An 11,779-nucleotide genomic window follows, 5' to 3' on the forward strand; every position below is an offset into this window, starting at 1 on the left:
ATATTCTTATAATATTTTGTCTAAATATCATCATAATACAATATTATTTTGATAATATTTTATGAATATTCTTATAATATGTTACCTAAATGTCATCATAATATGATGAATTATTTCCATAATAACATATAAAAAAAGAAAAAAAAAAAAAGAATCATTAATTTATAATTATTTAAATTGATTCTTTAAAAAAATATTATAATATATTATTTATAAAAATAATTTTTACTCTTATTTTAAATAAATTTGTGGCCTTTTATTAAAAGGCCTATGATCGATGTATTATTATTATAAAAATTAATGCAATGTTTTTAATTTATGCTTTCTTTTCAGTTTTCTTTGGTAATAACACTGCTTGAATGTTTGGTAATACACCACCTTGAGCAATTGTTACACCAGATAATAATTTATTTAATTCTTCATCATTACGAATTGCCAATTGTAAATGACGTGGAATGATACGTGTTTTTTTGTTATCACGGGCAGCATTACCAGCTAACTCGAGAACTTCTGCAGCCAAATATTCCATAACAGCAGCCAAATATACTGGGGCACCAGCACCTACTCGTTCAGCATAATTTCCTTTTCGTAATAATCTGTGAATTCTTCCAACAGGAAATTGTAATCCTGCTCGGCTTGATCTTGACTTTGCCTTTCCCTTTACTTTACCACCTTTACCTCGTCCAGACATAGCGAATAAATTTATTTAATTAATATTTTTTTTTGTAAATATAATCACACAGATGTGTACGTTACGGGGATTGTAACATAAATGTTTAAAATGTTATTTGGGTATTTTAATTTATAATATTTATAAAATATAAAACTTTAAAAATAAACCAATCACCTTATAGTATTATTTTTAGCCAATCAGAGAGTAGTATTCATTTTTATTGTTATATCCATCTTCGCGTATATAATACGCTAGTTGTATACACGACACGCTCATACATATACTGACTGGTGTTCTGTAACTATCTGTGTATATTAATTGTTTGTAACAATGCCACCAAAAACAAGTGGAAAAGCAGCAAAAAAAGCTGGCAAAGCTCAAAAAAATATATCAAAGAGTGATAAGAAAAAGAAGAGGAAGCGCAAGGAATCATATGCAATTTACATTTACAAAGTATTAAAACAAGTGCATCCTGATACTGGTATCTCTAGTAAAGCTATGAGTATCATGAACAGTTTTGTTAATGATATTTTTGAACGTATTGCTGCTGAAGCATCACGTTTAGCACATTATAATAAACGTTCAACAATCACAAGTCGGGAAATTCAAACCGCAGTTCGATTATTATTACCTGGTGAATTGGCAAAGCACGCTGTTAGTGAAGGTACTAAAGCTGTTACAAAATATACAAGTTCAAAATAAATAAATCGAAAATATTATTTAATTGATAACATAAAAATACATCAACATATAAAAACGGCTCTCTTTTTAAGAGAGCCATCAAATTTTTTAAATAAGAGTAAATTATTTTTATATATACAAAAAAATAAAATAAACAATTATTAATATCATATTTAATATAAAATTTTATATATTAATAGCTTGAATATATCTATTATTAGTATATCAATATTATTAATTTTAAATATAATAAAGGATATCGCGGAATATATATCGTAAATCAGTGTAATGCAAATGCATTACATTACCTTTATTATTTTCATTTTACATTTACTACTTGTTTATGTACGCTTATAATTATTAGAAAAATATTTTTAATAATTTTAAAAAATAAATGAAATAATAAAAATTTAATAATAAATTATTTATTGAAAGTATAAAAAATGGTATAGCAAAATCTTTATTTTCTTTGATTAAGGCGAAATGTTTTATTAGTTATAAATTCGATAATCTCCTATCGATACTTGTTACTCTTAACTTGTATATATAAAAAATATAATAGTATATTAATTTATAATAAAATTTTTTCAAAAATTCAATAAGTTATTGTAAAATAAAATAGATAATATACAAATTATAATTTATTATTGCAGATATATTACAATAAAAAAAAAAAAAATAAATAAAAATATTTGGTAATGTATGTTATAAACAAAATAATTTGTTGTAAACAAATTATATAATATGTTATATTTATTAACAAATTTATTTACTCTTATATAAATAAAATTAGTGGCTTCCCAAAAAGGAAAGCCTGTTTAAATTTATCGGATGTATTAAATATTCTTTAATAAATTTACTAAATATTTTAAGTAAATTATTATATTTTCTTAACCTCCAAAACCATACAAAGTACGACCTTGTCGTTTTAATGCATATACAACATCCATAGCTGTAACTGTTTTACGTTTTGCGTGTTCAGTATATGTAACAGCATCCCGAATAACATTTTCAAGGAATACTTTAAGTACACCACGTGTTTCTTCATAAATTAAACCAGAGATACGTTTTACTCCACCTCGTCGTGCTAAACGACGAATTGCAGGTTTTGTAATACCTTGGATATTATCACGCAAAACTTTTCTATGACGTTTTGCACCCCCTTTTCCAAGACCCTTTCCACCTTTTCCTCTGCCAGTCATTTTAATAAAAAATTATTTACAATATTTTAACGAACGGATAACACGTGTGTTAACCTCACAAGTATTGTAATGTATGTGAGCGCCGGTACAATTGTGCCTTTTTATATAAAGCATTAAAGATTTTTTAAGCCACGCCTATACAATTTGATTAGTCCATACTCTGATAGCTATCCAATAGGATATGACAACAAAAATTTTGAAATTTCATATAAATATAAATACAACACATTTATTTCGCATTTAAACATTTGACTTTGTAGTATCAAATTGTCGAATATAATTTTTAAAATTGTGTGTTTTTTTGTAAAAACATTATTATTTGAAAATGGCTAGAACCAAGCAAACTGCACGTAAATCAACTGGTGGTAAAGCACCAAGAAAACAATTAGCAACGAAAGCTGCACGTAAAAGTGCACCAGCAACTGGTGGAGTAAAAAAACCACACAGATATCGTCCTGGTACAGTAGCTTTACGAGAAATTCGTCGTTATCAAAAAAGTACTGAATTGTTAATTCGTAAATTACCATTCCAACGTTTAGTACGTGAAATTGCACAAGATTTTAAAACCGATTTACGTTTCCAAAGTTCAGCTGTTATGGCATTACAAGAAGCTAGTGAAGCCTATTTAGTAGGTTTATTTGAAGATACCAATTTATGCGCAATTCATGCAAAGCGTGTTACAATTATGCCTAAGGATATACAATTGGCAAGACGTATTCGTGGAGAACGTGCATAAGCGTTTTAAATGACAATTTAAAAAAAAAAAAAACAAATAAGAAATATTTTCGGTCCTATATATAGGACCAACATATATTATTAAATAAGAGTATATTATTTTTATTAAAAAATATATATATATATATATATATATATAAATTATTGAAATAAAATTAAACATTATTAAAATTTTGTTATAATTATAAGCGATTGCTATTTCTAAAAATAAATAAATTTCATAAAATTTATATTATTTTATATTCATTTGAAATATTAAAAAAACTTCTCGCTTTAAAGTAACCATGATATGAGTTATAAATGCAATAAAATTTTATACAAAAAATAATATTTATTTGTTGACGAATAATATAAAAGGTTTACATTTCTAAATAACATATATTTATATATGGTGTGTAAAAAAAAAGAAAAGAAGAAAAATAATTTATATTTTTAATATAAAAAGGCAACCGCACACAGTGTTCCCAAGCGGTCACCCATCCAAGTACTGACTGTGCCCAATGTTGCTTAACTTCGGTGATCGGACGAGAACCGGTGTTTTCAACGTGGTATGGCTGTTGCCAGTAATAAATGAAAATTTTTACAAATATATATTTTTCATAAATATCATTAATATTAAAGTATATTATTAAAATTTTCAATGAAGTAATCAATTTAAATATATACTTATTTATTATACCATATATTTTAAATAAAAATGCAACCGCACACAGTATTCTCAAGTGGCCACCCATCCGTGGTACTGACTGTGGCAAATGTTTCTTAACTATTATTTTATAAAATATTTATACAAAAAATAATTTACTCTTATCAAATATTAATTTGTGGCCTGTATTAAGGCCTATGTTATTTTCATTTTTTAGCAAAAATAATGAAATATTTCAATATATTATTAAAGTAACAGATCATTTCTTTTTTGGTGCTGCTTTTTTAATTTTTGTAGGAGATGATTTGGCAACAGAAGCTTTCTTAGCTTTTGGTGCTTTCGGTTTACGAGCAGGGCTACTTTTGGCAGCGGATTTTGTACTTTTTGCTGGTTTTGCTTTAACTGGTGCTTTTTTTGATGCCGCTGATGATTTTGCAGTAACTTTTTTAGCAGCAGTTGATGATGATGGAGTCGCTTTTTTTGCTTTAGGCTTTTTGGCTGCCAATGATGTAGTTGTGGCTTTCTTTTCTTTTGGTGCCCGTTTACTTTTAGCACTCTTTGCTGAACCTTTTGCTCCACTTTCTTTTTTGGATACTTTTGATTTAGCTGAAGAATTAGATGAAGCGGAAGCAGCCAATTTGAATGAACCAGATGCACCTTTACCTTTAGTTTGTACCAAGGCTCCCTCAGTTACAGCAGCTTTTAAATATTTTTTAATAAATGGTGAAATTTTATCAGAATCCACTTTATAATTTGCAGCTAAATATTTTTTAATTGCTTGTAATGATGAACCACCACGTTCTTTTATTAATTAATAATATAATATAATATTTACTTTCATTGTGCCTTTGGGTTTCATAAAAATTTTTATAAATATTTCGATGAAAAAATATTTTATTCCCAATGACTTGCGTACATGCTAGACTCCTTGGTCCGTGTTTCAAGACGGGTCCTGAAAGTACCCAAAGCTATATCGTCGCTGACAGATAAATTTTTAATAAAAAAAAAATGAGCCAGTTCATTATCATACACCTACTGACAGTTAAATAGTATCATATAACGGCATAAAATCCGTATATATAATATGTTTTAATAAAAAAAAACCTATTTATACTCGTGGTGGATCTGAACGCGTTAATAACGCGGCTCAATATCAATTTATAATTAATACCATCAAACAATTAATCAAGAAACATAGGCGTTTAACATACACAAAATATTATCCAAAAAAAATAATATTGTACATTAATCAACGCACCAATGCCTATAGATTAATATTTAATGGGTCGCAACGTCCTACAAGATGAGAAGTGCATACCTCGTTATCATACAATTAACAATATACAGCAGTGCATATATTTTTACTAAAAATACAAAATTCCTAATAAAAATTTTTTGTCACATGCTAGTACAAGTTGGTTGATTAACGATAAAAAGTAAATGAATCTCATCTTTCGACCTTTCGGGTTTCTCAGGTTTACCCCTGAACGGTTTTACGTACTCTTTAACTCTCTCTTCAAAGTTCTTTTCAACTTTCCCTCACGGTACTTGTTCGCTATCGGTCTCGTGGTAATATTTAGCCTTAGATGGAGTTTACCACCCACTTAGAGCTGCACTCTCAAGCAACCCGACTCTAAGGAAAGATTCACCTATCATCCAATAATAATCACTACGGGCCTGGCACCCTCTATGGGTATATGGCCCCATTCAAGATGGACTTGGATGTATTATATAAACAATAGGTTTATATTGAATCTTCCTAAACACTACATTCCCCAAGTGTCTGTTTATCAGCCACGGGGTTCAGTGCTGGGCTTATCCCTGTTCGCTCGCCGCTACTAAGGGAATCCTAGTTAGTTTCTTTTCCTCCGCTTAATAATATGCTTAAATTCAGCGGGTAATCTCACCTACTCTGAGGTCGTAAAAGTTTTTAAAGAAGTATTAAAACAAAAATTTTTTTTTGTATATATTATGTTTTTGTTATATTTTATAAGTAAACAATTTTCTTAATTATTCATACTCAAATTTTTTTATAATATTATTATATAATATTATTTTTATATTTATCTAAAGAGAAGAAAATAAAAAATAAATAATTATATATATTAATTTTTTTCGAGTATATTGAAAATTTTATTACAAATAAAATATTCCATAACAAAATATTAATATATAATATTTTTCTTTTTCTTCTTTATTTAATATTTTAAAAATATATTATTAATATCATTTATTATTAATATTATTATTAACATAAAGTTTTATAATATTATATATAAATGATAAAAAATAATATTGATATATTAATTTAAAAATGTCGACAAATAATAAAAAATATATAAATTTTAAATGCTATTAAAAACATTTTATATTTATTTTTTTCTTATATTTGGCGTAAAACATTCATATATAAATAATTTTACATTTCTTTTATAAAAATTTTATTTATCAATTTATAATTAAATATGAAAAAATAAATTTTCTTTTTTAATTATTGATAAATTTCTTTTTCATAAAAAAAAAAATTTTATGTAAAATAATCTTTTATTATATTATAATATAATGTATACGACCCTCAGCCAGATGTGGTCCGGGAACAGTATCCAAGGACCGCAATGTGCGTTCGAAATGTCAATGTTCATGTGTCCTGCAGTTCACAAGTTGACGCGCAATTAGCTGCGTTCTTCATCGACCCACGAGCCAAGTGATCCACCGTCCAGGGTAATCTTTTTAAATTTTAAATGTAAGTATTATTATTAATAATAATCTTTATTTTTAATATAAAAAATAAAATTATTAATTTATATATCTTTATAAATTCTTTTAAAATAAAAAAATTTTTCTAGAATATAAATTATATATTTTATTTTAAATATATATATATAAATTAAAGATATTATGGTATTAATAAATATATACATAACATTTTTGATATTTTTGTTAGTGCTAGCTAGATATAATAATTAATATTTGGTATATTTTATAGAAATGTATTTATTTATTTTTTTTTTATAAATTATTTTCTACATAAAAATATATATAATATTAATATGGTACAAAACAAATGGGTTTGTTTTTTAACATAATAACTTTTAATAAAAAAAAAGAAGAAATATCAAGACAAAATATAAAGAAATTTAAATTTAAAATAAATTTTATTCTTTAAAAAAATTTTATCTTGTGTTTTCTTTATTTTTATTATATAACATAGAAAAATAAAAATATAGATTATATCAATTATAATCTTATTTTATTTTTCTTAATAGAGATTATATACATATAAACAAATAATTTCAATATATTCTATTTTTAATTTCACTTTTTTATAAGAGAAATTATTTATAGATTTTATTAATAATTATTGTTTAATAATTATAATAATATTGAATATAAAAATATTTTATATGTAACAAAAAATATTATTAATATTTATATAATATTCTCTATATTATATGTATAGATATATTATGTGTATAAAAAAAGTTTGGCGTATTACTTTAATATGCGCTATCATAACCAAAATAAATCTCTTTTAACACATAATTACTATTATATATTTTTGAGAAAATTACATATTAATATGTTATTTTGTTAAAAAAAAAAAAAATATTTCTTATCAATAATATTTTTATTTTTTTTGGAATATTTAAAAACAATACAAAAAATATAAATAAATATATATTTTATATATATATCGTTAATGATCCTTCCGCAGGTTCACCTACGGAAACCTTGTTACGACTTTTACTTCCTCTAAATGATCAAGTTTGGTCATCTTCCCAGCAACATCGGCAATATCAGAAATATTGCCGCGTACCAGTCCGAAGACCTCACTAAATCATTCAATCGGTAGTAGCGACGGGCGGTGTGTACAAAGGGCAGGGACGTAATCAACGCGAGCTTATGACTCGCGCTTACTGGGAATTCCTCGTTCATGGGGAACAATTGCAAGCCCCAATCCCTAGCACGAAGGAGGTTCAGCGGATTACCCGGACCTTTCGGCCTGGGAGAGAACACGCTGATTCCTTCAGTGTAGCGCGCGTGCGGCCCAGAACATCTAAGGGCATCACAGACCTGTTATTGCTCAATCTCGTGCGGCTAGAATGCCGCCTGTCCCTCTAAGAAGAATTATTTGTACGCCGGCAGTAAAAACCACATCAAAAAACTGCACATACCCATACACCCATAACATATGCATAACACACATAAAGCACAATATATACAAAATATAATCTTGATCGTTTAAAATCTCAAAAATATATGCATATATATAAATACAATATATGAGCGCGCACACACATGAAAATAGGAATGATATAGGAAATTAAACAGTTGATGGGCCTTGAGATGCCGGTAAAGTACGTCTATTTAGCAGGCTAGAGTCTCGTTCGTTATCGGAATTAACCAGACAAATCGCTCCACCAACTAAGAACGGCCATGCACCACCACCCACCGAATCAAGAAAGAGCTCTCAATCTGTCAATCCTTCCGGTGTCCGGGCCTGGTGAGGTTTCCCGTGTTGAGTCAAATTAAGCCGCAGGCTCCACTCCTGGTGGTGCCCTTCCGTCAATTCCTTTAAGTTTCAGCTTTGCAACCATACTTCCCCCGGAACCCAAAAGCTTTGGTTTCCCGGAAGCTGCCCGCCGAGTCATCGGAGGAACTTCGGCGGATCGCTAGCTGGCATCGTTTATGGTTAGAACTAGGGCGGTATCTGATCGCCTTCGAACCTCTAACTTTCGTTCTTGATCAATCAAAACATTTTTGGCAAATGCTTTCGCTTCTGTCCGTCTTGCGACGATCCAAGAATTTCACCTCTAACGTCGCAATACGAATGCCCCCATCTGTCCGTATTAATCATTATCTCGGATATTCCGAAAACCAACAAAATAGAACCGAGATCCTATTCCATTATTCCATGCACACAATATTCAGGCAAAATTTTAGCCTGCCTTAAGCACTCTAATTTGTTCAAAGTAAACGTACCGGCCCATCTCGACACTCAATTAAGAGCACCGCAACGGGATTGCAATTGGGGGCTGTCACCGCTCTTAACGGTTAAACACTTACGATAAATTACATAATAAAAATATTTATATATAAAATGCATTAAATAAATAATAACATTAAAATATGTAATATTTTATATATAATCTATACCACCCACCGGTAGGACGTCCCACATAACATGCTAGTTAAACAATACGCGAGCATTGAACCAACAGTGTAGGACACAGATTCGACTACGAGCTTTTTAACCGCAACAACTTTAATATACGCTATTGGAGCTGGAATTACCGCGGCTGCTGGCACCAGACTTGCCCTCCAATGGATCCTCGTTAAAGGATTTAAAGTGTACTCATTCCGATTACGGGGCCTCGGATGAGTCCCGTATCGTTATTTTTCGTCACTACCTCCCCGTGCCGGGAGTGGGTAATTTGCGCGCCTGCTGCCTTCCTTGGATGTGGTAGCCGTTTCTCAGGCTCCCTCTCCGGAATCGAACCCTGATTCCCCGTTACCCGTTACAACCATGGTAGGCGCAGAACCTACCATCGACAGTTGATAAGGCAGACATTTGAAAGATGCGTCGCCGGTACGCTGACCGTGCGATCAGCTTAAAGTTATTCAGAGTCACCAAATTCGAAACGATGCAAATTGAAAATTTACACCGATTGGTTTTGATCTAATAAAAGCATTCCTTCCATCTCTGGTCGGAACTCTGTTTGCATGTATTAGCTCTAGAATTACCACAGTTATCCAAGTAAATGTGGGGTACGATCTAAGGAACCATAACTGATATAATGAGCCTTTCGCGGTTTCACCTTAATTTGGCTTGTACTGAGACATGCATGGCTTAATCTTTGAGACAAGCATATGACTACTGGCAGGATCAACCAGGGAACTATTTGTATTTATAATATTAAATATATAATAAATATATATATGATATTTTTTTTTTTGTTTTCTTATTATAAGAAAAAAAATTTTCATATAATAATTATTAATATATAATAATATTATTATTACAATTTCATTTTAAATATCAGATGGTCTCACCCATTACTGATATAAATTTTTTTTTTTTTTTTTAATATCTCTATTGTTTTAAAATTAATAGAAAAAACATATGAGATATATATATTATTATTAATTTTTTCTTTTTTTTTTTCAAATATATATTTATTATGTCATTTATATAATTTTTTTGCTTTTACAAAAAGAAATATATAATAAATGTTATTCATAATAAATATTATTGAATAAAAAATAAAAAAAATAAAATAATTATAATTTCTTGTCAGACCATCACCAAATGGGTCTTAAAATATTTCAAACATTTTCTCATACTCGTCGCTAGATTGAAAGCGTCATTTATTTTTTAATTTTATTTAAAAAGTTAATTTTAAATAAAAAACGTTATAATAACACTTAATATTCTCGCTTGGTATGAGGTGAGTCAATGTAATATTATTTATAAATAATAATTTTTATATAAATTTTGTGTGCTCATATCAGAGTGTAAAGTTTAAAACTTATAACCCATGAACTTGCTTTGACCAAAAAAAAATACATAAATTTATATGTTATTCTATTTTATAATCAATAATTTAATAAAAATAAAAATATTATTGATATAAATAGATATACATATAGAGGTTTTTCTTACAAAAAATAATAATACAATATTTAATATCAAAATAATCCAAACTGATTACCATCCAGACTATTATCAATATATATAAGATTGTATTATTATTTATTTCAATACATATTTATTAAAACTGAGATAAAAATTTCATATAATAATAAATATGCATACATGTGTAAAAAAAAATTTTTAATATATATACAAAATAAACCAAACTGATTATCATCCAGTATATTTTGAATATATATAATTTTGTATATATTATGTGTATAGAAAAAGTTTGGCGTGTTACTTTAATATGCTATCATAACCAAAATATATTTCTTATAACACATAATTACTATTATATATTTTTATACACTTACACCATCCATTATATATCTCAAAGACATTAAACTCGTTGCTTCAAACTCAAATTATTATTACTGACATACATTTCTATTATATATATTAAAGACATAAAACCCGTTGCTTTAAACTCAACTAATTATTACTGACATACATTTCTATTATATATATTAAAGACATAAGACCCGTTGCTTTAAACTCAAATTATTATTACTGACATACATTTCTATTATATATATTAAAGACATAAAACCCGTTGCTTTAAACTCAACTAATTATTACTGACATACATTTCTATTATATATATTAAAGACATAAAACCCGTTGCTTTAAACTCAAATTATTATTACTGACATACATATATATTATATATATTAAAGACATAAAACCCGTTGCTTTAAACTCAAATTATTATTACTGACATATACTATACTATATATATATCTCAAAGACATTAAACTATTTTAATATCTAAAAATAAAATTTTATATCTAAAAATAAAATTTTATATCTAAAAATTAAAATTTAAATACATTTATATAGCTTATATAGCTAAAATACATTTTATTCACAATTTCAAACTCATATTATCATTTTACTACCGATAACCATACTCTATACAACATATGACACATATACAATATATTCAATTTATTATAAATAAAACTATTAAAAATCACAATAAATATATGTATAAAATCTATTAAGATACTCTATTCGTATGGTACAGTAATAATATGTGTCATTATATACATATAAATTATAAGTCATAACTTGTGATATTAATAGTACACCATCATATATAGTACTTAAAGAGAAAGAATTCCTTGTTTCAAACTCAAAAATGT

General features: G+C 27.5%; 3 non-coding genes across 3 annotated transcripts; all 3 read right to left on the minus strand.

Annotated features, from left to right (window-relative positions):
- Positions 1-3,734: 3,734 nt before the first annotated feature.
- Positions 3,735-3,853, minus strand: LOC123303932. Its single transcript, XR_006535999.1, has one exon. It is a non-coding gene; the product is annotated as a 5S ribosomal RNA (ribosomal RNA).
- Positions 3,854-6,506: 2,653 nt separating this feature from the next.
- On the minus strand, positions 6,507-6,661 carry LOC123303934. The gene has a single exon (XR_006536000.1). It is a non-coding gene; the product is annotated as a 5.8S ribosomal RNA (ribosomal RNA).
- Positions 6,662-7,635: 974 nt separating this feature from the next.
- Positions 7,636-9,835, minus strand: LOC123303935. The gene has a single exon (XR_006536001.1). It is a non-coding gene; the product is annotated as a small subunit ribosomal RNA (ribosomal RNA).
- Between the last annotated feature and the right edge of the window lie 1,944 nt (positions 9,836-11,779).

This window comes from Chrysoperla carnea (assembly GCF_905475395.1).
Source record: "Chrysoperla carnea chromosome X unlocalized genomic scaffold, inChrCarn1.1 SUPER_X_unloc_161, whole genome shotgun sequence".
NCBI lineage: Eukaryota > Metazoa > Arthropoda > Insecta > Neuroptera > Chrysopidae > Chrysoperla > Chrysoperla carnea.